The sequence below is a fragment of the Macrobrachium nipponense genome, chromosome 10 (assembly GCF_015104395.2).
Source record: "Macrobrachium nipponense isolate FS-2020 chromosome 10, ASM1510439v2, whole genome shotgun sequence".
In the NCBI taxonomy this organism is placed as follows: Eukaryota; Metazoa; Arthropoda; class Malacostraca; order Decapoda; family Palaemonidae; genus Macrobrachium; species Macrobrachium nipponense.
The window spans coordinates 101,969,197-101,993,999 of NC_087204.1; the positions used below are offsets into that span (position 1 = coordinate 101,969,197).

The window sequence follows — 24,803 nt, forward strand, 5'->3', positions numbered from 1 at the left end:
ACCTTACCTTTCCATTAATTTAATTTGTATGTCATGTGGCAGCACTGAGTAGGTTTAAACAAACCAGTTTGTGGCTGTGATATTGGGGAGTTGCTGGAGGTATAGCTGTTCACTGTGAAGTTAAGTATAAATGAAAAGTTACTACTTTAACAGAGAAGAGCTCCATTTTCCATAAAAAAGAATGTTGTTAATGATTATACTTTCTAAAGATGGTATAATAAATTGAAGTTTGTGAGTCATGTAGCAACACAGAATAGGTTTAAACAACAGTTCGTGGCTGTAATACTGAGTTGGGTAACCAATTCTCCCAGCTGAGGGTCTTTTGTGGTGAGAAACTAGAGGTAAAGGTAGTCCTTTCAAATAGAAAGCTTGTTCAAATTGTACATACTGTGAAAACCACGACTTATTCCAGCCTGTGATTGTACAAGAACAGTGGTAAGGAAATGGGATGAGAAGTCATCACAGGTAATACTATTACAGCCATTTCTCATGATGTCTTATATTTTTCAGGAATTTTTGGTGACAGTGCTCACTTTATTTGAAACACAGGTCAGGTCGTGCTGGTCAGCATCCCAGTTAATGTTGCAGCTGGGAGAATCTTCTAGCTTTTTGAGTGTCAACTGTCAATGCTTAGCAGGCCAGATTCATTTAAGAAACTGCAGAGACCAACAGATCACAGTAACTTCTTCAGAAGGTTCTTGCTACTGAGGAAACAACCAAGGAATACTCCAGGACCTAGAGATCACAGTAACATCTTCAGAAGGCTCTTGCTACTGAGGAAACAACCAAGGAACACTGCAGGAAACAACCAAGGAACACTGCAGGGACCAAGAGATCACAGTAACTTCTTCAAAAGGTTCTTGCTACTGAGGAAACAACCTGCAGGGACCCAGACATCAGTCACCTCTTCAGAAGGCTCTTGCTACTGAGGAAACACCTGCAGGGACCCAGAGATCAGTCACCTCTTCAGAAGGCTCTTGCTACTAAGGAAACAATCAAGGAACACTGCAGGGACCCAGAGATCTCCACAGTACTCCCTCAGAAGGTTCTGCCACTAGATGAAGGAACCACAATCCAGTCCAGAACAGGGACTCAGAGATCACATTAACTACTTCGGAAGGTTCTAGCTACTAAGGACACAACTGAAGGTATGTCCAAAGCAACTTAATGATGTGGATTTCCAGGTATAGAGCCCAATCCCCTAAAGAAAACATAATCCCTGAACTGCTCAAAATGCTTCAGTGCCAGTCCCCTTACAGTATCATTTGTCATGGCTAGTTTTTCAATAGATTGGTAAACCCCACCAGGGGGCCCTGCCTCTCTTGTATTAGCCCACACCTGCCTTCAAGGAATCATTTAGTTAGGTTTTGGTTAGATAGAATGATTTCTGCTTAGGACATTCGTTGGGCAACAAGTATTTTGTGTACTAATATATATGTATTCATTCACACATTCTCTTCAGCAACGCCCCTTAGAAACATCACAAGACCAAGACTAATTTGATGGTGTTTACTAAGACTTCAGACTTTGTAGACGTGTTCAAGTTACGGCATGAATATCAAAAGTCTTGAATTTCACACTGAAAAATGTTCACCAAAGCATGTATATAAGTTTGACGTTAATCCATGCAAGCGCAGAACTCATAAACCAGAATTGCAAGAAGGTGCTAAAGTTTATGACTGAACTTAATCCTAATTAGTTTTTGATGTAAAGTAAGGAGACTGACCTTTTACTATACTGCTTGTCTGACTTTATTTAATACTATACTATACTATCTCATTCTGGTTTAGTATAATTGAAGACTATACTACACTTTCTCATACTGTTTAATTAAATAGAAAGACTATGTGTTTTCTCATACTGTTTCAGTAACAGAAGACTATATATTTTCTCATACTTAGTAACTGAAGACTACATTCTCATATTATTCTAGTAATAAAAGACTTTACACTGTCTCATACTATTTTATTAAAGAATATACTTTTTCTCATGCTAATTTAATAATTAAAAACCATACACTATTTCATACTGTTTTAGAAAATAAGGACTATGCACTTTCTCATAGTATTTCAGTAATCAAAGATTTAGCGCTGTCATACTACCTCATTGAATAAAGACTATGCTCTTTCTCATACTGTTTTGGTAACTGAAGACTATATATTTTCTCATATTGTTTTGGTAACTGAAGACTATATATTTTCTCATATTGTTTTATTAAATAAAGACTTGACTTTTTCATATTGGTTTGGTAATTAAAGACTAAGCACTCTCTCATACTGTTTCATTAAATAAAGACTATGCACTTTCTTATACTGTTTTAGTAACTAAAGACTATATGCTGTCTCGTGGTGTTTTAATAACTCAAGTCTATATGCTATTTCATGCTGTTTTAGTAACTAAAGACAATATGCTGTCCCATGCTGTTTAGTAACTAAAGACAATGCTGTCTCATGCTGTTTAGTAACTAAAGACTATATGCTGTCCCATGCTGTTATAGTAACTAAAGACTGTATGCTGTCTCATGCTGTTTAGTAACTAAAGACTATATGCTTTCTCATGCTGTTTAGTAACTAGACTATATGCTTTCTCATGCTGTTTTAGTAACTAAAGGTTATATGCTGTCCCATGTTGTTTTAGTAACTAAAGACTGTATGCTGTCTCATGCTGTTTAGTAACTAAAGACTATATGCTTTCTCATGGCTGTTTAGTAACTAAAAACTATATGCTGTCTCATGCTGTTTAGTAACTAAAGACTAATGCTTTCTCATGCTGTTTAGTAAAACTAAAAGACTATATGCGTCTCCATGCTGTTTAGTAACTGAAGACTATATGCTTTCTCATGCTGTTTTAGTAACTAAAGACTATATGCTGTCCCATGTTGTTTTAGTAACTAAAGACTGTATTCTTTATCATACTGTTTTAGGAAAAACTAATTAAGAACAATCTTATCTGAAGAGGAAAGCAAAGAATGAAAGATGATAAGGACAGAGTTCTCAAACTTGGTCATTAGTGTTGTTTTTCTGTCAGCCGTGAATATATGATTTTTTGCAAGCGAGGCAATATGATCCTTATAAAATCCAATCAAATCAAAGTTGCTGTTTGAATTTGGCAGGAGATGTTAAAATCAGTAGCTCCTGTAACGGTTGTCCTTGTACGAATTTTGTTGCTGGCAGTAGAAAATTGTACATTTTCATAACTGTGGATTTGTTTCTACATTTGAAGACTCATGCTACTATGAGCATCTTTTTATAATAATAATAATAATAATAATAATAATAATAATAATAATAATAATAATAATAATAATAATAATATGTATTGCGTAATTATTGTCTTGAAATCAGATGTATATACTTACAATTAGTAGCCAAGCAATTCCACAGCTTCTCTGAACCTTATAAGAAATGGATTCTTACTCAGTCCATTAGTAAGTAATACTCAACAGATCTAACAAATTGCATTTTAGTTGTGTGTGTGTGCGTGTATGTGCGAGCGCGCGTGTCTGTGTGTGTGTATGTATGAAGGGGAGGGGACCAATGTGTAGGGGAGTGTTTAAGTAAGACCTCTGGAGAGGAGTTGTGGATAAAATAGGCAATAAGATTAGATCGAGGGCAACGTTCACTTATCGTCTGTAGTGAGGTTTTCTGTCCTGCGATCAGAGATGCGAGTCAGTCTTATATATTTCAGAGATCCTCAGAGGTTTACAGTGCAAAAGGCTACGATACCCGAGGACCTAAGGTTATATTAGCCCAGGATTTCATCGGCGATGGTGAAATTAACCCCAATACAGCCTTGGAAACCGATGACGACGATTTAGAGGACACCGAATCTTAAATTCCCGACGGTAGGTGCATTTTTAGAAGTAACGTAACCACGTGCAACTAGATATCATTTGACGGCAACGATACCTTGTAGTATCGTTTTTTTTTCCAAGTGAAATTAACGTAACAGTTAATGAGAGGTGTGGTCCTTTGAAAGAAGTTAAAGGCTGTGACGTGAGATGTGGTTATACTCTGAAAACCAGAGGTTCTATTTAATAAGTGAGACTTTTTTTCTGTATTTCCCTTTACCTTCTCTTACTTCCTACTAAGCACCTTAACATTCTTTGGAAGCTCGAATTTCAAGTTAATAATTGCCCCTTTGGTGGGCTTGTTCCGTATGAATAGGTGTTTTTCAATATAATAATAATAATAATAATAATAATAATAATAATAATATAATAATAATAATAATAATAATGTTCTAAAGGCTCCACAATAATATATTGTTAAAAACTCTCGTAAAACGATTACATTATTGTTGACCCTTTAGAATATTTTATGAACTCTCGTGAAGGAGAGATTTCCCCCCGCCCCCCAAAAAAAATAATAAAAAAAAACTAATAATAATAATTAATATTAATAATAAAATATTACCACCACCACCACCACCGCCACTGACGACGACCCGTGCTTGGCCGGGACATGAGATCCTGTTTTAATCAAATAAAAGGTCACCTTCAACATTTTGATAATTTTTAGAAATTACCAATATGATTATTTGCCAGTTACTCAGAAACAGCCGAGCCTGAGAAACGAATTGTAAGAAAAATAGAAAAAAGCAATAATAAAATAAACTCGCTTAATTTTAATTCTGTCATTCTTTTTAACAATAATATTATTATTATTATTATTATTGTTATTGTTATTGTTATTGTTATTATATTATTATTGGAAAAGAAAATCCACAATAATAGGCTGATCTTGTTATTTAAAATACAAAGCAGAAAGCTTTCGAAGACCTGCACGGTCCTCCTTGTCAATCAGACATATTATTGTGGATTTACTTTTCCATTTTTTTTTTTCTTTTTTTTTCTCTCACAGTCCTCCAATTCGACTGGGTGGTATTTATAGTGTGGGGTTCCGGGTTGCATCCTGCCTCCTTAGGAGTCCATCACTTTTCTTACTATGTGCGCCGTTTCTAGGATCACTCTCTTCTGCATGAGTTTTTCTAGATTCCTTTTCAGGGATCTTGGGGTCGTGCCCAGTGCTCCTATGATTATGAGTACGATTTCCACATGCATATCCCATATCCTTCTTATTTCTATTTTCAGATCTTGATACTTATCCATTTTTTCCCTTTCTTTCTCTTCAACTCTGGTGTCCCATGGTATTGCAACATCAATGAGTGGTACTTTCTTCTTGACTTTGTCAATCAACGTCACGTCTGGTCTATTTGCACGTATCACCCTATCCGTTCTGATACATAGTCCCAGAGGATCTTTGCCTGATCGTTTTCTATCACTCCCTCAGGTTGGTGCTCGTTCCACTTATTACTGCAAGGTAGCTGATGTTTCTTGCACAGGCTCCAGTGGAGGCTTTTGCCACTGAACCATGCCTCTTTTTGTACCTGTTCTGTGCAAGTGCCGGGCATTTGCTTGCTATGTGGTTTATGGTTTCATTTTTCGCATTGCACTGCCTACATATGGGAGAGATGTTATTTCCGTCTATTGTTCTTTGAACATATCTGGTTCTTAGGGCCTGACCTTGTGCCGCTGTTATCATTCCTTCAGTTTCCTTCTTGCCATGTGTCATCGCTGGCTAGTTCTTTAGTCTGTCTCATGTATTGTCCTGCATTAGCTTGTTGTGCCCAGTCCTCTGTTCTGTCTGTCATTCTCCTGTCTCTGTATATTTGTGGGTCTTCGTCTACTTTTAGTAGTCCTTCCTTCCCATGCACTCTTAGACCACTCGTCTTCACTGGTTTTCATATATTGCCCCAGTGCTCTATTCTCGATGTTGACTCGGTCCTCTATGCTTAGTAGTCCCCTCCCCCCTTCCTTTCGTGTTATGTATAGTCTGTCCGTATTTGCTCTTGGGTGTAGTGCTTTGTGTATTGTCATATGTTTCCTGGTTGGTTTTCTGATCTATGCTGCGGAGTTCTGCCTTCGTCCATTCCACGATTCCGCGCTGTATCTGATTACTGGCACTGCCCATGTGTTTATGGCTTTTATCATATTTCCTCCATTGAGTTTTGACTTGAGTATCGCCTGAGTCTCTGCATATATTCTTTCCTGATCGTGTCCTTCAATCTCTTGGTGTTTTATATCCCCTCCTTCCATTATTCCCAGGTGTATTTGTATCCAGTCTCATCTATGTGTTTGATGTTGCTCCCATCTGTAGGCTTTATCCCTTCAGTTCTCGTTACTTTGCCTTTTTGTACGTTGACTAAGGGGCATTTTTCTATTCCAAACTCCATCCTGATGGTCCCCAGATACAATCCTTATAGTCTGGAATATGGTATCTATTTCCTAGATGCTCTTACCACACAGCTTGATGTCGTCCATTATTATTATTATTATTATTATATTATTATTATTATTATTATTATTATTATTAGGTGGGGGTCACTTCTGGACCAGGCCAGAGTTGTAGTATCATGCATTACGAGATTTTTAAACATTATAGAGACATAATCTGAACGTCATTCCAGATGCCATGCTGATATTTCATTAAACAAGGCTGAAAAGTGCTCTGTTATCACGTTCACAGACGAATTATATTATCTTTGCTTGGCCCTTATCACTGCTGGCAGCTGCAACGTTTTCGTAACTCGTGCCATTTGAAAGAGGGAAGGCCGAACCTTACTTGACGACGAAAGCTGAATGACTGTTATTATTGTAGTGAAAAATAGAAATGTTTTCCCTCATGTTTTTGTGAAAATTAGGTGCAAAAAGCCACTCATGATTTTTAATTGCATATATATTTTCGTTCGTCGCCATCAACATTATTATTATTTTTTTTTTTGGTCTATCACAGTCCTCCAATTCGACTGGGAGGTATTTATAGTTTGGGGTTCCGGGTTGCATCCTGCCTCCTATGGAGTCCATCACCTTTCTTGCTATGTGCACCGTTTCTAGGATCACACTCTTCTGCATGAGTCCTGGAGCTACTTCAGCCTCTAGTTTTTCCAGATTACTTTTCAGGGATCTTGGGATCGTGTCTAGTGTCCCTAAGATTATGGGTACAATTTCCACTGGCATATCCCATATCCTTCTTATTTCTATTTTCAGGTCTTGATACTTATCCATTTTTTCCCTTTCTTTCTCTTCAACTCTGGTGTCCCATGGTATTGCGACATCAATGAGTGATACTTTCTTCTTGATTTTGTCAATCAACGTCACGTCTGGTCTATTTACATGTATCTACCTATCTGTTCTGATCTGATACCAAAGTCCCAGAGGATCTTTGCCTGATCGTTTTCTATCACTCCTTCAGTGTTTCTTGCACAGGCTCCAGTGGAGGGCTTTTGCTACTGAATCATGCCTCATTTTGTACTGGTTCTGTGCAAGTGCCGGACATTCGCTTGCTATGTGGTTTATGGTTTCATTTTTCGTATTGCACTTCGTACATATATTAGGGCTGTTGCCTTGTATAATAAGGCGCCCTATGAGGTAATGTTAGACTTGCGATAATCTTACGCTAAGTCGGTTGGTTATGCACTCCCATATTCATTGGAGTGTCTTGGGGTTTGTAGATCACTTACGAAGTCGGTATTATCTTCTTTGGCTATGACGACGATGTGTTAAACTCATGATGATTCGGCAATGATGTGAGGTTCTAGTAGAAACCACGAAGCACAAAAAATACTTATATTCTCTGAGATTACATGGTGAAGATCAAGTAGGATTGTACAGGTCTTCTAATGACGATAGCTTGATCGCTTCTGCCAATGATGATGGCTAATTCTATTCTGTTCTACATGATAAAGCTTAGGTAAAGAGGTACAGGTCTGCCAATGATGATGGCTAACTCTATTCTGTTCTACATCTTGGTTACAAATCATAAAGGAAGCAGACAGTAGCTCGAACATACGAACATACAATCAGATGACATAGTTACTAATCACGTAGGCCGTTTGAATTATAGGTCGCGGTAGTTGTCTCAAGCAGGGAGCTTGGACTAATGTTTCAAAACAAATGAATGACTACAGGTGACGGCATGTCAACTTAGCCTACTTGTATGTATCTGTCATCTTTATCGTCTCTGGTCTGATCACATTCCTGCAAGCAATCTGGTTGACCTCTTTAGTTTTAGTCTTTTATATATATGGAATAACATTCCATATTTTTATAGTAATCACTTACATAAAGCTCGGTCAGCTACAAAACCAACCACTGAATATTATCAAGCTTGACTTGCATTTGACTTATAGGAGTGTGATACAGACACTATGTGATATATATATATATATATATATATATATATATATATATATATATATATATATATATATATATATATATGACCTGATCTCGGTCATTTGTGGGTTCGGGATATGAAGGAAAAAACAGGAGAGAGATAAGTTCACGTGCATGCAATGGAGGTCATGCAAAAATGATAATCGATGAAACATTTAACACAGGTGTATTCTTCTTAGCTACACAGGTGGCCTTTAACTGTAATTATTACGTTAACTATACTAGTGCACAAACGGACGGCAGGTTAGACTGTTAATGACACTCATGACGATACACGTCTTTGTGTGGCGGCCGACGGGAATGCGCGGGGCACTCTGCACTCCGTGTCTCGACCCAGTCAGTCTGTACTGTATGCGACCCGCTGACGAACTGATTTGACCGGTAGTCCGGCCTGTTTCAAATCCCCATACACATGGCATCATTATGCAAGAAGCTGATTGGTTATTCTGGCTCCTTAGACACAAGGGCCAATCACGAAGGGATATAGAGATACGTGGCACTCTTTTGAATTGCCCAAGCCACGCTAACTTGTAACGTCTTTGGCGGCTGACTTGTTTTGTTACACATACACACAGTATCACTTATAACGGTTTCACAGGACTTCAGAATATCACGGAGAAGGCATATTCAAAACTGTATCGAAATCAGCTCATATATATATATTATATATATATATATATATATTATATATATATATATATATATATATATATATATATAGAAAATACTTATAAGGTAAAAAAAAAATTCATGGTGTACACAAATACAGATTCAAGTAATAAGATATAAAACATAATGATATTGGTAAATAATAGTAATCACGTGATATATACTGATACAGTTTTTCACTTCATCACATTAAGATACATATGCTACAGAAAATACTAATGTACTCTGATAACATGATAAAAATCATATTTAAACTGATAAAAAATTTCATATATGAATTGATAAAATTATTAATGTTTATGCTGATTGATTCGTTGATTTTTATGCTAACTGTTATATGTCTGCAGTTATTGGTAAGATAAAAGGTAACAGATTGATTATAGGCTACCTGATTTGTTTATACATATGTATTGGATTCATATAATTATGATTAATATATGTGCACTTTAAATAGATTCCTATTGCGTACACGCAAAGATATATTTCGATTCTGTTATTTATGATCATATATATGATACATACACTTTGATATATAGGATACATGACCGAGGTTATACTACTACACATTTAACTAGCGTTCGAACAACTTTTCGTCCATTACACAGTTCCAGACAACCACCTAGAGCCAAATGAAATGGCCAATTCCAAATGGTTAAAACAAGGGGAAAATCTGTCGGGGGCGGGGTCCAACGTTCTATTTGCGCTCATACTTGTTCTCTGCATCCTAAGCCACACGAATACGTTCACCGATGAATAAAATCATCCCCCAGCACGAGTCCTTCGCCAGCAAAGTAGAGTTGAATATCCTTGCTGTCGTAAGTCGAAGTATGTCCCTTTTGTAGTCGATTTCCGACAGCCGCCGGAGCGTTCCGCATTAAAACGAGATTAACGACGGGATACAGGTGTCGGTCGAAGAAGTCCATGAGATAAGCTTATTCACTTATGATGGTGCTTATTCCTTTCATTATTGTAGGCGGTTGTTACTTGACTGCCGTAGTCCGCAGCGGACGAACGATTTTTTGAAGTTGCGATGTGAAACTCTCGTACTGCAGGATACTGTAACCAGGTTCCATTAATCAGCCTACAAGTGAAATTATACTTGTCACAAGGGCAAAGTAAATTCAGACAACATCAAATACGGGCGGGAGAAAGCTGATATTTTATGGAATTCAAAGAGTCAGCTGTACAAACTTTTTTTATCCATTGGCATTACAATGAGTGAACCTATCCAGGTCTATGATGACTGTGAAAATATCCATAATTATAAACAAACAGATATCGATACGAATCCCAAAGAAAATTCGATATTACTGGTAGTAAGTTACTAGACAAAGAAGTGTGAAACGGAGCTGTTTGTAAGATTGCCAGGCAACATAAGAGTCAAAGAGAATATTAATCATGATTCTGTATTTCTCTATGCTAACTGAAATTAAGCTGTGATAAATCCGATCCTATGTGCCCCTAACAAAAGTTTCATATTTAAATTTCTCGCGCGCATCCTCTGAGGTTAATTTTTAAAACTTTATTAATAGGCAGGCGATGCAACGAAAGAACCCACTATGTAACTAATTTCTATATAAGCTTTGGGTTTTTTTCAAGAAAATGTGACATTTTCCCATGAATGTGATTTACTTGAATTGTCATAGACTAATGTTGCAAGTAAATATTTCATATCATGACTTGATACTTCTAAATGTCCGTTTACCAATGTCATAAGCTGAATTATTGACTCTAATTGTCTATGAGGTTCAGAAAAAAATAATTCATTTTGTTGTTATAGAAATTCTATTTGCTTATTTTGCTTATCAATTTTTAAAATGATTGCGATTCCTTAACCAAGTTTGCATTGCAATGCGGATAAGAATAGGTTATGGCTATGAATGTCATCATGACCTATGAACCACATGTGAAGTTCATGAGCTAAGCATTCCTTTCTCCAGCCAACCTGCTTTGCACGTGGTTTATTGAGGTTAAAAGGAACAATGCTGAATCGGCAAACGCGACAGGCACCTTCTAGAACTGATGACGTCGTCACCAGCTTAAGAGTTACGTTACTTGCTGTAAAGATACGACTTTAGTATTTTCAAATGATATTTTTTTTGTTTTAATTCTCCACCCACATGAGAAGAATGTCTGAAAAAAAAAAAAAAAAAAAAAACAGTACCAAAATTTAACAATATATTAGTTTCATGTTGGAAATCTGCATGATTGTAAATAAATGTAATTATATTAAATTAGATATTCCTTATTCAAACTAATGAAAAGGGTTTCCATACAAATTTTATATATACTATTTTGCCCTGTATAAGATTATTCGCCATAGATATACATTTCACTTCTAGACTTCCTGACTTTAAAATCTCTTTTATTTTATTTATTTTATTCATTATTTTTTTTTTTTTCATTGACTACGAATATAAATCACGGGACAGACAATATGACAGTAGGTTTTGATATGTGGTTTGAACTTTTAGCTTATTTGTCATTACTAAAGCGTTAAGTTATAGTTCAAATTAAATCTTACTCTATATATTTGGATATTTAATTAACCTATGGTTACGTTTTTGCTTATTGATTTTATCGTGATTCCTTTTTTTTGTTATATTTGTAACCCTTCCGACTTCTTACAGAGTGTATTATATCGACTCCACTTGTATTCATATTTATTTTATATTTTTTATATTTGTTTATTTATATAATTTATATATATATATATATATATATATATATATATATATATATATATATATATATATATTTGATAAATTAATGGTTGGCTTGAATATGTGGAAAAGTGTTCTAGCGGCATACGTATAAGGCTACTTGCAGTATCATTTCTACAGATACAAGATATGAATGAAAAAGGTATTGAAAACCACGAGAACCGCTATAATCCAGTTCGGATCCAATATCATGAATGTAACTCGTAAGACATTGACACTTTCTTTATTTTATCCGTTTATTCTACCAAACCCGATTGACTCTGGGTGATAAAATATATTATTGGTTTTCTTAATGGAAAGGAATTCACACAACGAGTTAAGGAGATTATTGATTTACACCACCCGAGTCAGATTATCATGTGTTGAATTCCATGTTACTGATCTTTAGCACTCATAAATATTCCTAGCACACTCAATTGGCAGTGTTTTTTTTTTTCTTTTTTTTTTTTAGTGCTATTAATCTATATAACGTGTCAAGGCGACTATTAACACTAAGGTGTTTGTTTATTTCCTTTGTCAGACTCGTAACTCTGTTAATGATTCTACATGTATTCTTTCAAGGACTGATTTGGCACGTGATAGGCCCTTAAACTGACAGGTGTCTTAGTGTGTCCCTTGTTTTCATGACACGTGTTACAATCAGTTATGTGCTTTTTAATTTTTTAATCTATAAGCATTGTAGGCCAGTAAAACAGTAGTGATTTGGCTTTCTGTGACATAATAGGGAACCCTGGATGACGGAATGCAACCAGTTTAGGACGATTGGTATGAAAGAGATTATTACTTAATACCTGGTCGTTGAGTCATCTGCTGTGGTTCTTCGGGTTTTCCTCGTCACGGACCTACATATAATATTACATTTGATTACATTATTCTGATACACAGACTTAAATATATTTTGCTTTAGGGTTCCGTTCGAAGTATTTATTGTTTTGCTTATTGCTGTTGACTCTGTTTCCGTTCGAAGTGTTTATTGTTTTGCTTATCGCTGTTGACTCTTGCTTTGTTCAGTTTGTAACAGTTCTGCGCTCCGACCCAGATATTCAATGCTCGCGATCTCTTGGGTTAAGGAATTTTCTTGTTTAGATACGGTTTTAACAATAGGCACGGATGTTTCTATATCTTTTAGTCCAATTAATGGTTCTTTGCAGTATGGTGCGGGATTGCGGGATAATGCGTCAGCTATGATAATTGCTTTCCCTTAACTTGGCTCCAAAGACATGAATGATCATATGCCAACGAGTTCCTTTGGGACTGTGATTAAAGCCTTTGAAAAACTCGGTAAGTGACTTATGGTCAGTAAGGATTTTAAGAGGATAGCCCTAGATTATGAACTTAAATGTACTAGTGAGTTAACGATACCTAGCCCTTCCTTGCCTATTACTGCAGATTTACTTTCAGAGGGCTTTAGTTTATGTGAATAAAAAGCTATAGGAAAGAACTGTTTATCATATTGCTGAGGTAGTACCCCTCTTACCCCTTGGTCTGAGGCGTCTGTTGCAAATAGAAAAAAATATCCTTATTTAAATCAGGGATTTTTAAGTTAGGTGAGCTGCATTATTCCACTTTTAAGATATCGAACACCTGTTGATGCTTTTCAGACCATAATAAATCTACCCCTTCTTCGTAAGATCTGTTAAAGGAGCTGTGATGATTGAAGAGTTACATATTTACATACGATTGTAATACACACTACAGCGCAAAAGTGCTGTATCCCTTTTTATGTAATAGGTACCGGAAGTTATGAATGCCGACACCTTACCATGGACTACTTTAAGACCTTGATTAGACACATAAAAACCTAGATAAACATGTTCGGTTTTTAAAAACTCATTTAGATATTTTGCTCGAGATTATTTGCCTTTGTCTCTGTAGCACTAGCTCTACTTTATGTGAATGTATTCTAAGGTATTAGAAAAGATTACAAGACCAACCATATAAGCATGTAGGGTATCCCCTAAAAGTCTCCAAACATATATTGCAATGGGCGCAAACGTAAGCCGGGAGGCATACGTAAAAAATTGATAATGTCCCCTGAGTGTGAAAAATGAAAACAGTGTATGAGGTACAATCACTCTGGTAAAAAGCCTTTAAGTAAGTCCAAGCTGGTGACAGATTTGTTTAAGCGACAGAAATCTAGCAGATACGCCAAGTCCGATCTTTTATGGCATGACGTTTGAGGGAAAAATTATATGGGCTATTTGATTTCCTAATGACTCCTATTACTAACATTTTCAACTTCGTCATTTATCTCTATTTTGACATTTCATTGGGAGTCTATGCGAAGGTAGGTATTATAGCGTTATGTTTGTCCTTAGACCGTATTTTGTTTTCAATGACATCCGTTTTTCTCCCAGAGATCACTCGCTAGTGGAGAAACTTCCTGGTATTCAGATAAAAGATAAAGAAAATTTCTGCTGAATCACCTCTGCTTGAATGACTTTACGGATATTACTTTAGATAGAGTATAAGAGAGATTCATCTAAGACTGATTGGGCGGGGGATTAAAAATTAGCAACAATAAAAAAATGCGATATTTATATGTATAGGTTTTGTGGATTACTAGATTAACTTGTTACTGCGAGTCAACCGTGTCTAGGCTTTGTTCACGGAAATCGTTATATTTCAGAGTGTCGGGAAGGATTAAAATTTCAGATCCCAGCAGTCTTTTTACACGCACTAAGACATTCGAGGGTGCATGCGTCTCGAGATTTTGCGTGCACACTGTGACTGCGGTTGTGGGAGAATTCTGTTGGTCGTTGAACAATATCACGTTTATGAGACGAATGATTTGTTCCTCTATATAAGTTATTATTTGATTAACTGTCTCTTTTTTGTTCAAACGGATTTTAATATGTTTGAAGGTTTATAGAATTTTCCTTTGATAAACACGTCTTATTTTGCAGGAGGTAAGATAATATTTTGTATACCCCTAGATGGATATCTTACAATTACACTAGATACAGATCAATGTTTTTTATAACTATAGAGGTATCTGTAAGCGCTCGCTTATCTGGACTTCTCAATAGGGAAGTTCGAACAACAGACCGTGAGTCCGTAAATACAGGATATTACATGTACTAAAGGAATAAAACATGATATTCTAATTTTTACGGCGCGTACAGTCGGGCTTAATCCACCACTACTTATAATAACTTATGTATTAAAAAAAAACGAGAACCTGCTCTGGATTACTTGATACGTCGTGTGATGCATAGGGAAATTCCTTTTTAATTCAAAAAGGTATTGGCATGAAAAAAAAAAGGCTATAGTATAAATGATCCAACATCGTTTTTCCTCTCGCTCAAGTCGCTTATGTGGAATGTGCTTTGCTTTGAACACTCAGCAGATTTAACTGACCCTGACCGTCTGACTAGATGACACAGTAACCGAGTTTGCTTTGTTTGATTCTGATATTTAGGGCTACTGTTTACCATCGGCAACATATTGTGTGTTTTTAGCATTCTGTTGTTGGTTACGTATAAAGCAACAAACGTAAGAATGACTTGAACTATAAAGAATTGAGCGATTACTATTAAAACAAGTTATCTATTGCGTTATTATTAACTATGTACTTGCTGTGGTTTTACTTTCATTCTTTGCTAAAATTTGAAATAGTGAGGGATCCTGGTCAGCGCATTTAGCCTAATGAAAGTTTTATATAGACATGTTATTCCTTGCAATCCAGCCGTATTTTTAAAGTTAAGTTGAGTCATAGGATTCGGTATTTTATATAACTCAAAAACTCAAGGCTAAAAACTGCGATCGGGACTTTGCAAAGGAGCATTTATTGTCATGACCGAAATAGTGTTACCTCTAATTATCTAGATTTGTACGAGTGTTCCACTTGTTTTTTGTGTGTTTTTATAATCACTACGGTGCCTAACGACCCTATCCATGCATCTGTATAAATACAGACGTCCACTGCGTAAACGCATATTCACTGTTTAATATGGTTGTTACGTAAAGGATTAATAATCACCCAAAATGATAAAATTAACATAGTATATGATTATGATATTTCAGGAGAACTTCTGGAAACAGAAACTCAAAGATAAAAAACTCGTGTAGCGAAATCTCAATGATGTAGATAATTTCTGTAAAAAGGTAAGATTAAGAATGTCTCGTAACTTCGGCCACAGGAACAACGAAATTCGACCTGCAAAGGAAACACTCAGTTACTCCAAATGAATAAAAAATTGTACTTAGCTTGCTTTTGTGAGAAGTCACGGTGTTTCGATAATGACACACGGCCTTGGCCCTCCTTCTCTTTTTAGCGGATGACTGGTTTGGCTTCAGTTCCCCCGTGCGCGTTGTTTGGATGATTCGAGCCCTTGAAGATCTGATGCTGCAGACGCGTTCGCTGTTTTGCTTGAAGTGCCGGAAACGACTCAATAACAATGTTTTCTTGAATGATTCTAATGAGAGACGAAGCTTGCATTGCCGTAGGAAAAAGACACGTCGGGTTTGTTTCTTGAAGTTATTCACTACTGAAAACGCTCACTAAACGATGATACTAAGTTACTTGAAGAATCTCTTGCTTTCGTCGTCGTTGACTGTGCAATGATACATTATTCGTGTTCTTCGGAAGACGTTAAAGAGTTCTTGTTGTTTTCTGAAGTCGCTCACTAAACGATGATACTAGGTTGCTTGAAGAATCTGCTGCTTTCGTCGTCATTGACTTCTGATGATACATTGTTTATTATTCTGGTTTTTTCTTCGGAAGACGTTGTAGAGTTTTCTGATAATCTGCCACCAATATTAGGGCTGTTGCCTTGTATAATAAGGCGCCCTATGAGGTAATGTTAGACTTGCGATAATCTTACGCTAAGTCGGTTGGTTATGCACTCCCATATTCATTGGAGTGTCTTGGGGTTTGTAGATCACTTACGAAGTCGGTATTATCTTCTTTGGCTATGACAACGATGTGTTAAACTCATGATGATTCGGCAATGATGTGAGGTTCTAGTAAAAACCACAAAAGTACAAAAAATACTTATATTCTCTGAGATTACATGGTGAAGATCAAGTAGGATTGTACAGGTCTTCTAATGACGATAGCTTGATCGCTTCTGCCAATGATGATGGCTAATTCTATTCTGTTTTTCTACATGATAAAGCTTAGGTAAAGAGGTACAGGTCTGCCAATGATGATGGCTAACTCTATTTTGTTCTACATCTTGGTTACAAATCATAAAGGAAGCAGACAGTAGCTCGAACATACGAACATACAATCAGATGACATAGTTACTAATCACGCAGGCCATTTGAATTATAGGTCGCGGTAGTTGTCTCAAGCAGGGAGCTTGGACTAATGTTTCAAAACAAATGAATGACTACAGGTGACGGCATGTCAACTTAGCCTACTTGTATGTATCTGTCATCTTTATCGTCTCTTGTCTGATCACATTCCTGCACGCAATCTGGTTGACCTCTTAGTTTTAGTCTTTTATATATATGGAATAACATTCCATATTTTTATTAAGTTATCACTTACACATATGGGAGAGATGTTATTTTCCATCTATCATTCTTTGAACAAATATCTGGTTCATAGGGCCTGATCTTGTGTGCGCTGTTATCATCCTTCAGTTTCCTTCTTTAGCTCTCCCCATGTGTCATCGCTGGCTAGTTCTTTAGTCTGTCTCATGTATTGTCCGTGCATTGGTTTGTTGTGCCATTCCTTTGTTCTGCTTGTCATTCTCCCGTCTCTGTATATTTCTGGGTCTTCGTCTACTTTTATTAGTCGTCCTTCCCATGCACTCTTGAGCCACTCGTCTTCACTGGTTTTCATATAGTTGCCCCAGTGCTCTGTTCTCTATGTTGACTCAGTCCTCTATGCTTAGTAGTCCCCTCCCCCCTTCCTTTCGTGTTATGTATAGTCTGTCCGTATTTGCTCTTCGGTGTAGTGCTCTGTGTATTGTCATATGTTTCCTCGTTTTCTGGTCTATGGTGCGAAGTTCTGCCTTCGTCCATTCCACTATTCCTGCGCTGTATCTGATTACTGGCACTGCCATGTGTTTATGGCTTTTATCATATTTCCGCCGTTGAGTTTTGACTTGAGTATCGCCTTAAGTCTCTGCATATATCTTTCCTGATATCGCTGTCCTTCATCTCTTGGTGTTTTATAATCCCCTCCTTCCATTATACCCAGGTATTTGTATCCCGTCTCATCTATGTGTTTGATGTTGTTCCCATCTGGTAGCTTATCCCTTCAGTCCTTGTTACTTTGCCTTTTGTATGTTGACTATGGCACATTTTTCTATTCCAAACTCCATCCTGATGTCCCAGATACAATCCTTACAGTCTGGATTAGGGTATCTATTTCCTAGATGCTCTTACCATACAGTTTGATGTCGTCCATTAACATCAGATGGTTCATTCTGTTGCCTTTTTCTTCAATTGGTACCCAGCATCCATCTACTGCAGTACTTTTGTCATGGGAATCATGGCTACTACGAGGAGTAGTGGGGACAGTGAGTCGCCCTGGAAGATCCCTCTCTTGATAATAACCTCTTTTAGTCTTATTCCAGAGTTTGTAAGTATATTGTATTCCAGTTGCGCAATTGGTATTTTGAGGAAGCTGATGGTGTTTTCCTCTGCCCCTTATATTTTCAGGCATTCTATTAGCCATGTGTGTGGTATCATGTCGAAGGCTTTCTTATAGTCTATCCATGCCATGCTAAGGTTGGTTTTCCTTCTCTACTGTTCTTCATTACCATTTTTGTCTATCAGGAGCTGGTCTTTTGTGCCCTTACACTTCCTTCTGCAGCCTTTCTGTTGGTGGGGGATGGTGTTTGTCTCCTCTGGGTAGTTGTATTATTATTATTATTATTATTATTATTATTATTATTATTATTATTATTATTATTATTATTATTATTATTATTATATTATATTTATATTATTATTATTATTATTGGGAAGATAAACCCTTATTAATGTGAAACAAGCCCACCAAAGGAGCCACTGACTTGAAATTCGAGCTTCCTAAGAATATTATGGTGTTGTTCGTTTCAAAGAAGAAGCAGAAGATAATAAGATATGCACAGAGAGAGGATATCGGTCATGAAAAGAGAGAGAGAAAAAAAAAAAAGATAAATAATAAATAAATAAAAATACAAAATATAAATACAAATTATTAAAATACAAGATGAATTCTTTTTAGGTAGTAATAAGCTATATACATCCATTGCTCGAACTTCTGAGGAAGTTAAGTTGCACTGCCAATCCTCAGTAGGGAAAACGTGTTCCACAGTCCGACTTTTAAGGAGGAATAAAGGACCTCTGAACATTGGAAGAAGTTTGTGCAGGTATCTGTTAATGTACAACTCATGTATTGGTAAAACAAGTGATATGCAGTTGCACTAGAGCAGAATGTCACAACAAAATTGGGGTGCTTCATTTTCCTAAATCCATATTGTTTATCTCTGTTTAAAATACAACTTGTGAATCGGTAACCAAGTTTTATACAGTTACACCAGAGCAGAATTTCGTTTCTTACCAAATTATTTTTTCCACTGTCCAAAATCCATTCATTTATTATAGTAACGATAATATTAACTGGCTTGGGTGATACATTCTTCAACGTGGCCATCACGATAATAGTGACCTGCGTAATGTGGAATCTTCAGAGACCAGTGTCCATAAGAAGGGTTTCAGATCAGCCTCGACAGACAGATTTCATGAATGAGGATCCCTGGGTAAGTCTTCAAATCCCGATTCGTCTGGCTAATGGATATTCTGGTTGTTTTGCTTTTTGTATGAACAACATCAGTCCCCCTTAGAGGAAGGTATAGTCCGTCAGTGCACCCCACGTAATGCACTTCATAGGCTCGGAGTTGCAACCATTCCTTATTGCTTTTTTGCTCTACCCCCTCCCAACAGTCATTTTATAGTGCAACTGCAAAAGGTTTTCCCCTGTTACACCTTGAAGTCCTATTTTTACTGTCCTTTTCCCTTTCAGCACTGAATGACATCATCATAGGTCCCAGTGCTTGAGTGGCCTTACTCCTAGATTTTACAACATTACATTCCATGATGACATAATTGCTCTGTTGTTTCCAAAAGCGTTCACTTTCCATTTTCTCTTCCATTATATTTTTTAAAACGTCTTTTTTTTCCTTGGAAAAAATGACATTTGCTAACAGTTTTTTTGAATAAAGAGTAATCAAGGCTTATCATATGGAAAAGTTACAATTTCGAATATTGTGCAGAATCCACTGTTTTGATGCTGTTAGGGTTCTTGTATTGACTCCATAGTCACTAACATTTGCTTTCTGCTGTATCAAAATTTGTCAATGCGTCTTGTCTACACAATATTCAATCAAACCATACCTAGATCAATTTACCAGACAACTTACCTGGCTGAAGATTGCGCCCTCTAAACTAAACTCTAATCAGATTAATCTACAAAAATCTTCTTCTCTGAGAGTAACCTTTGATCTGAGTTTCCATCTCTACCTGTGTCCGTTTTTCTATTTAAACATCGACCTCTTGTATTTTTCAGTGCTGCGATACTTCATCTGGGTGGCCGAACAAACTCCACACAGGAAGGGAAATACCCAAACCCCATACCTAGATCACAGTCGTGGTGGGCTCCTAGACAAGTCAGGTCTTTTCAAGATGCACCCCTTCGCCATCACGGGGGACGATTGGGACGGGACCTGCGACTCTTGGAGGATCTGTCTCTCTACTCAGACGTCCGCCGACCTGATGTTCAACATAGCCTACAGGCCGAAACGTGGGAGGGGTCCTCTGTCCATGTCTGTCTTAAACCCCCGACCGCAACTTCACCATGGCCATCACTATGATCCAATATCTGCAGAAGTGTTTCCCGAGGATGATGTCTCGAGTTAGCCTCCCAACATAAACTTACCCGAGAAACCTTCCCCACCGAAGTCTTGTTGTCAATGACGATGAGGAACAGCTGGAGTACAACTGCAAGCAGCCGGAATCTGTCAACAGAGAAATAGTGGAGAAGGTCCGCCCGGAAAAACTAGCCCAGCACTTGAAAAGGGCGGCTTATCCCCAGAATCTCCTGAGGAACTTGGCCGAGAAGGCTGTCCCGCAGAGTACTCCTTCACACCCGACGTCGACATGATCTCGGCTCCTGGAATGTCGAGAAAACTGAATGAATTCGTGCCCCAGAACTCGACGAGAAGCTGCGATCTCTGCGCATATATTATCCCAACACGAGATTCGCGCTGGGGTAGAGAAGAGCCCTAGGACTAAAGGAGAGCTGAAAGCTCTTCTCAAGAAGAAGAAAGCGCAGCGCTTTCATCAAGGTATTCCACCTCAACCAGCAACAATTCGCAGCTGAGGAAGTGGGAGACCGACACATCGGTCTAGGCCTAGGAAACTGGAGGTCATGTACAACATTAGCACTTGGGCTGAATTCTGGGAGCCCATTTACCTCACCAAAGCGACGTCCAACCTTACGACGAGAGATTTGTCAGTTATGGCTATTACTCGGAATAGCCAGGTACAGTGTTACTGGTATAAACCAAAATGATTAAGTACTACTATTAGATTCACATCAGCAGTACATATGATGTCTAGGGCAGTCCCTTATGACGCTCCTGATTGGCTATTGATAAGCCAATCACAGGCCTGGAAACAAAATAAACAGTCTCTCTCGAGAGAGTTCACATAGGCAGGATATATCTTCCACCTCTCCTGAAGGATGTGTCTTCCTCAGGAGAGGTGAACATACACCCTGCCTATGTAAACTCTCTCGAGAGACTCAGAGTTTCCAGCCCTGGTGATTGGCTTATCAATAGCAATCAGGAGCGTCGTAAGGGACTACCCTAGCCATCAGATGTACTGATGATGTGAAGCTACTATTGTAGCTCTTCTTCAGAAAAACGCGTTAGGCTGGGCTTATATCACTCATAATTCTCAAACAATTCTATCTCTTATCTCTTTTAGTTGGACGGTTAGAGGGAACCTAAAGCAATCCTTACATATTTAAGGTATACATGAAATGATGGTCAACCAGAAGCCATCTCTGTTTAAAAATTAAAGCTAGGGTTATGTCTCTTCTAATTCTGAAAAAATCCATCGTCTAGCTCTTTGAGTTGGATGTTAAGGCGCAACCGAAAGCATTCCTTCTTATATAAGTAAAAAACAAATAGGAATGCAGATGTATACCTCACTTTATCTTATTACATCATAACCTAACGTAATAATAAATAATGTATGCCCATTTAGAGAGCAGTGCAAGATAGGTGTGAATATTATGTTCACGTAGTTTCATTTCTTTCTATTAAGTTTATGTATATAAGCTCGATTTTTACGTTCCTTTTCACTCATCGTTTCTTTCTCCAGATCTACGAGATGCACGAGGCTGGGTATACGTGGCATATGCTGAACAATGCCTCTTATGCCACAGTGGATTCCAGACCAGAAGGCAGCGGTCAGGAAGTCGTAAGAGGCAGATGCTTCATAACGACCACATTTACAAGGTATGCTTATAAAAATGTTTATTCACATATCTTTCAATTAAAAGTTCCTCTCTTTCTTTCAAACTTACTGTGACTGTTAGAGAGCGCTACGTCCTCATGTCTCATGTCTTGTCAAGGCAATCATATTACGTTTTGATTCTGAGAGAAAAAATACTGCATTTTAGTTCCTTTTGCAGTACCACATTGCCATACACTGCAAGCCATTCTTGAACATTCTAGACTCATAGCAAATTAACTTCGTGTGCTTTTTAAATTCCAAGGAAAAACTACATAAGTAGAAACACATTTGTCTTTATTTCAAAGATTCCACCACGAAACTGTAAAAGAAGTGAGTGTACATTTAAAAGTCTGCCACGAGTTATCCTAAAATGAACTGGTATTTCTGGCTCGAATCAGTTGTCAGTTTTAGGATGATGCTCCACCCATAATTCTTTAGTAGAATGATTTCTCAAAAGGTTCCAAATTCAGAGAGAAAAAAGTCCATTCAGCTTTCTCAGAGTAATCGTAAAGTCTAAAAGTAGGACTAGAACTTTGACGATGATAACCCCTTGTTTATTCAAACGTACTTCTTTGTAGGTATAGCTAATGTACATCGTTGCTGTTGTTGAATCTTGACAAACACAAGCAAATTTGAATGGACAGATTGATATATTTTGTTTTTTATTATTAGGCCCCCAAAGTAAGATTGAATGATATGAACGTACCTCACACGCGTCTATATAAAGAGATAAACCTCCGTTTTATTTCAGGTCTTCAAGAAAGAGATTCACGCCAGAGATACAGTGGACGAAGATAACCCACTCGCCGGGGTATAACTGAGAGAGAGAGGAGAGACGACGATACCTCTGGGAAAATACAACTATGAAGAATTGTGACGCAAGGCTTGTAGGCCAAATGTGTTCATGTGGCTAGGTCTAAAAACACAGAAACAATTTTTTATATATTTCATTGTGAAATGAGAATCTTGCATTTTTTTTTTGTCCCTCAAGATTTTGCTGTAGAGAAAAGCCAGTGATAAGTCGAATGAAACTGACTAAAAATAGTTATTCGTCCAGAAGGTGTAAGACTATTCAGTTTTCACTTGGCATATTGAGCTAAAATTCTCTCAATTCTTGCACTTCAGTGGAGACTAGATTTTGTAACATGAATATATTTATGCTATTAAAAAAAAAGCAATAGGTCTGGGTCAAAGTGACAGGTCGAAGGAACTAAACCTGAATAAGGTTCCTGTAAGGCCCCTACCTTCTAAAATGGACCACTGAACAGTCGTCCGGGTGAGGTAGCTTTTGAAGAACCAGCAGAGGTTGAAGGCACCGGATTTGAATACGATTCCAGTAAGGGATCTGTCCTCCAGATAGATTATCACTGGACAGTATCTCCTAGTGATTTCATTACTGCAGAAAAAGTGTGATAATAAATGAGGAATCTACCTCAAGAGACAACGCTGTAACATAGAATTCAGCCTAAAAAAGTACGAATCCATTTAAGCTGAAATTTATTAGTTCGCTGCAGTGAAGTACATAAATTTTTGAATGAACATCTGTGGTCTGCACATAAGACCTACCATAAGTTCTGAAGACTTATTTAATCAACCCCTTACTGATTATTGAGTTTACCTTAATTTTTCCATGAACTAGTGTGGCAGACCTCAAGCTTTAGACAATCTGAGCTTAAATGGATCTGTACTTTTTTAGGCTGAATTTCTATGTTACAGTCGTTGTCTCTTTGAGGATAGATTCTCATTTATTTATTAAACACTTTTTCTGCAGTAATGAAATCACTAGGAGATACTGTCCAGTGATAATCTATCTGGAGGACAGATCCCTTACTGGGAATCGTATTCAAATCCGGTGCCTTCAACCTCTTGCTTCTTCAAAAGCTACCTCACCAGGACAACTGTTCAGTGGTCCATTTTAGAAGGTAGGGGCCTTACAGGAACCTTATTCAGGTTTAGTTGCTTCGACCTGTCACTTTGACCCAGACCTATTGCTTTTTTTTAATAGCAATTTTAACAAATGGCCCGCAGGGAGCGTTCCTTTCCTTAAAAACTTACTGTTATGGTTTTTATGGTATTGAATTATTGTTAATTTCTCGACCTATCTTGAGTTGGTTCCGTTTAAGTCATTTGTTTACTAACTTGACTTTGCTCTTGGTTCGTAGGACAACTCTGACTTAAAGACAATTAAGAAATTATTTTGTAGTGTTTGTACTTGACTGAGTGGGGTACACATATATATGGCTAGCGTACAGTTTTCTCCAAATATGGTAAGAAGTGTCCCTTAAACTTTTCTGAAATCTCCAGTGGACATTCATTCTTCATCTTTCTCACCTGATCTGCCAGTTCGTTAATTTCGAAGTGGTTTATGTTTCGTATAAAGGTTCGTCTGTAGCGTCACGTTTTTTTACTCCTGAAACTTGTTTTGTGGGGGTCCGTCGATTGACAGGTAAGGCAGGCAAAGTAGGCTGTTCTATTTTTTTGTTTAAATCGGACAAAGCAGGTAAGACATGTTGACCTAATTATCACAGATTTCATTTACCAATCAATCTCTTGGCTGCCTGAGAGGGAATATCATGGCCACATTCTCCACAAATGTTTTGCCCGTTTTATTGGTAAAATGTTTGTAGTTGTAAGAATTTGAAATGGTTTGCGCTTAAGAACTGTCATGTTTATTGCATATGAACTTGTGAAACGGCAATTAAGTTTTGCAA

At 37.4% G+C, this 24,803-nt stretch overlaps 1 protein-coding gene across 1 annotated transcript in view; it reads left to right on the forward strand.

Annotated features, from left to right (window-relative positions):
• The first annotated feature begins 3,499 nt into the window (after positions 1-3,499).
• Positions 3,500-24,803, forward strand: part of LOC135224061 (beta-1,4-glucuronyltransferase 1-like) — a 46,095-nt gene continuing 24,791 nt past the window's right edge. Inside the window, exon 1 of the mRNA XM_064262976.1 lies at positions 3,500-3,844. The gene's annotated coding sequence lies outside the window, so the exon portion shown is untranslated. The remainder of the gene's footprint in view (positions 3,845-24,803) is intronic.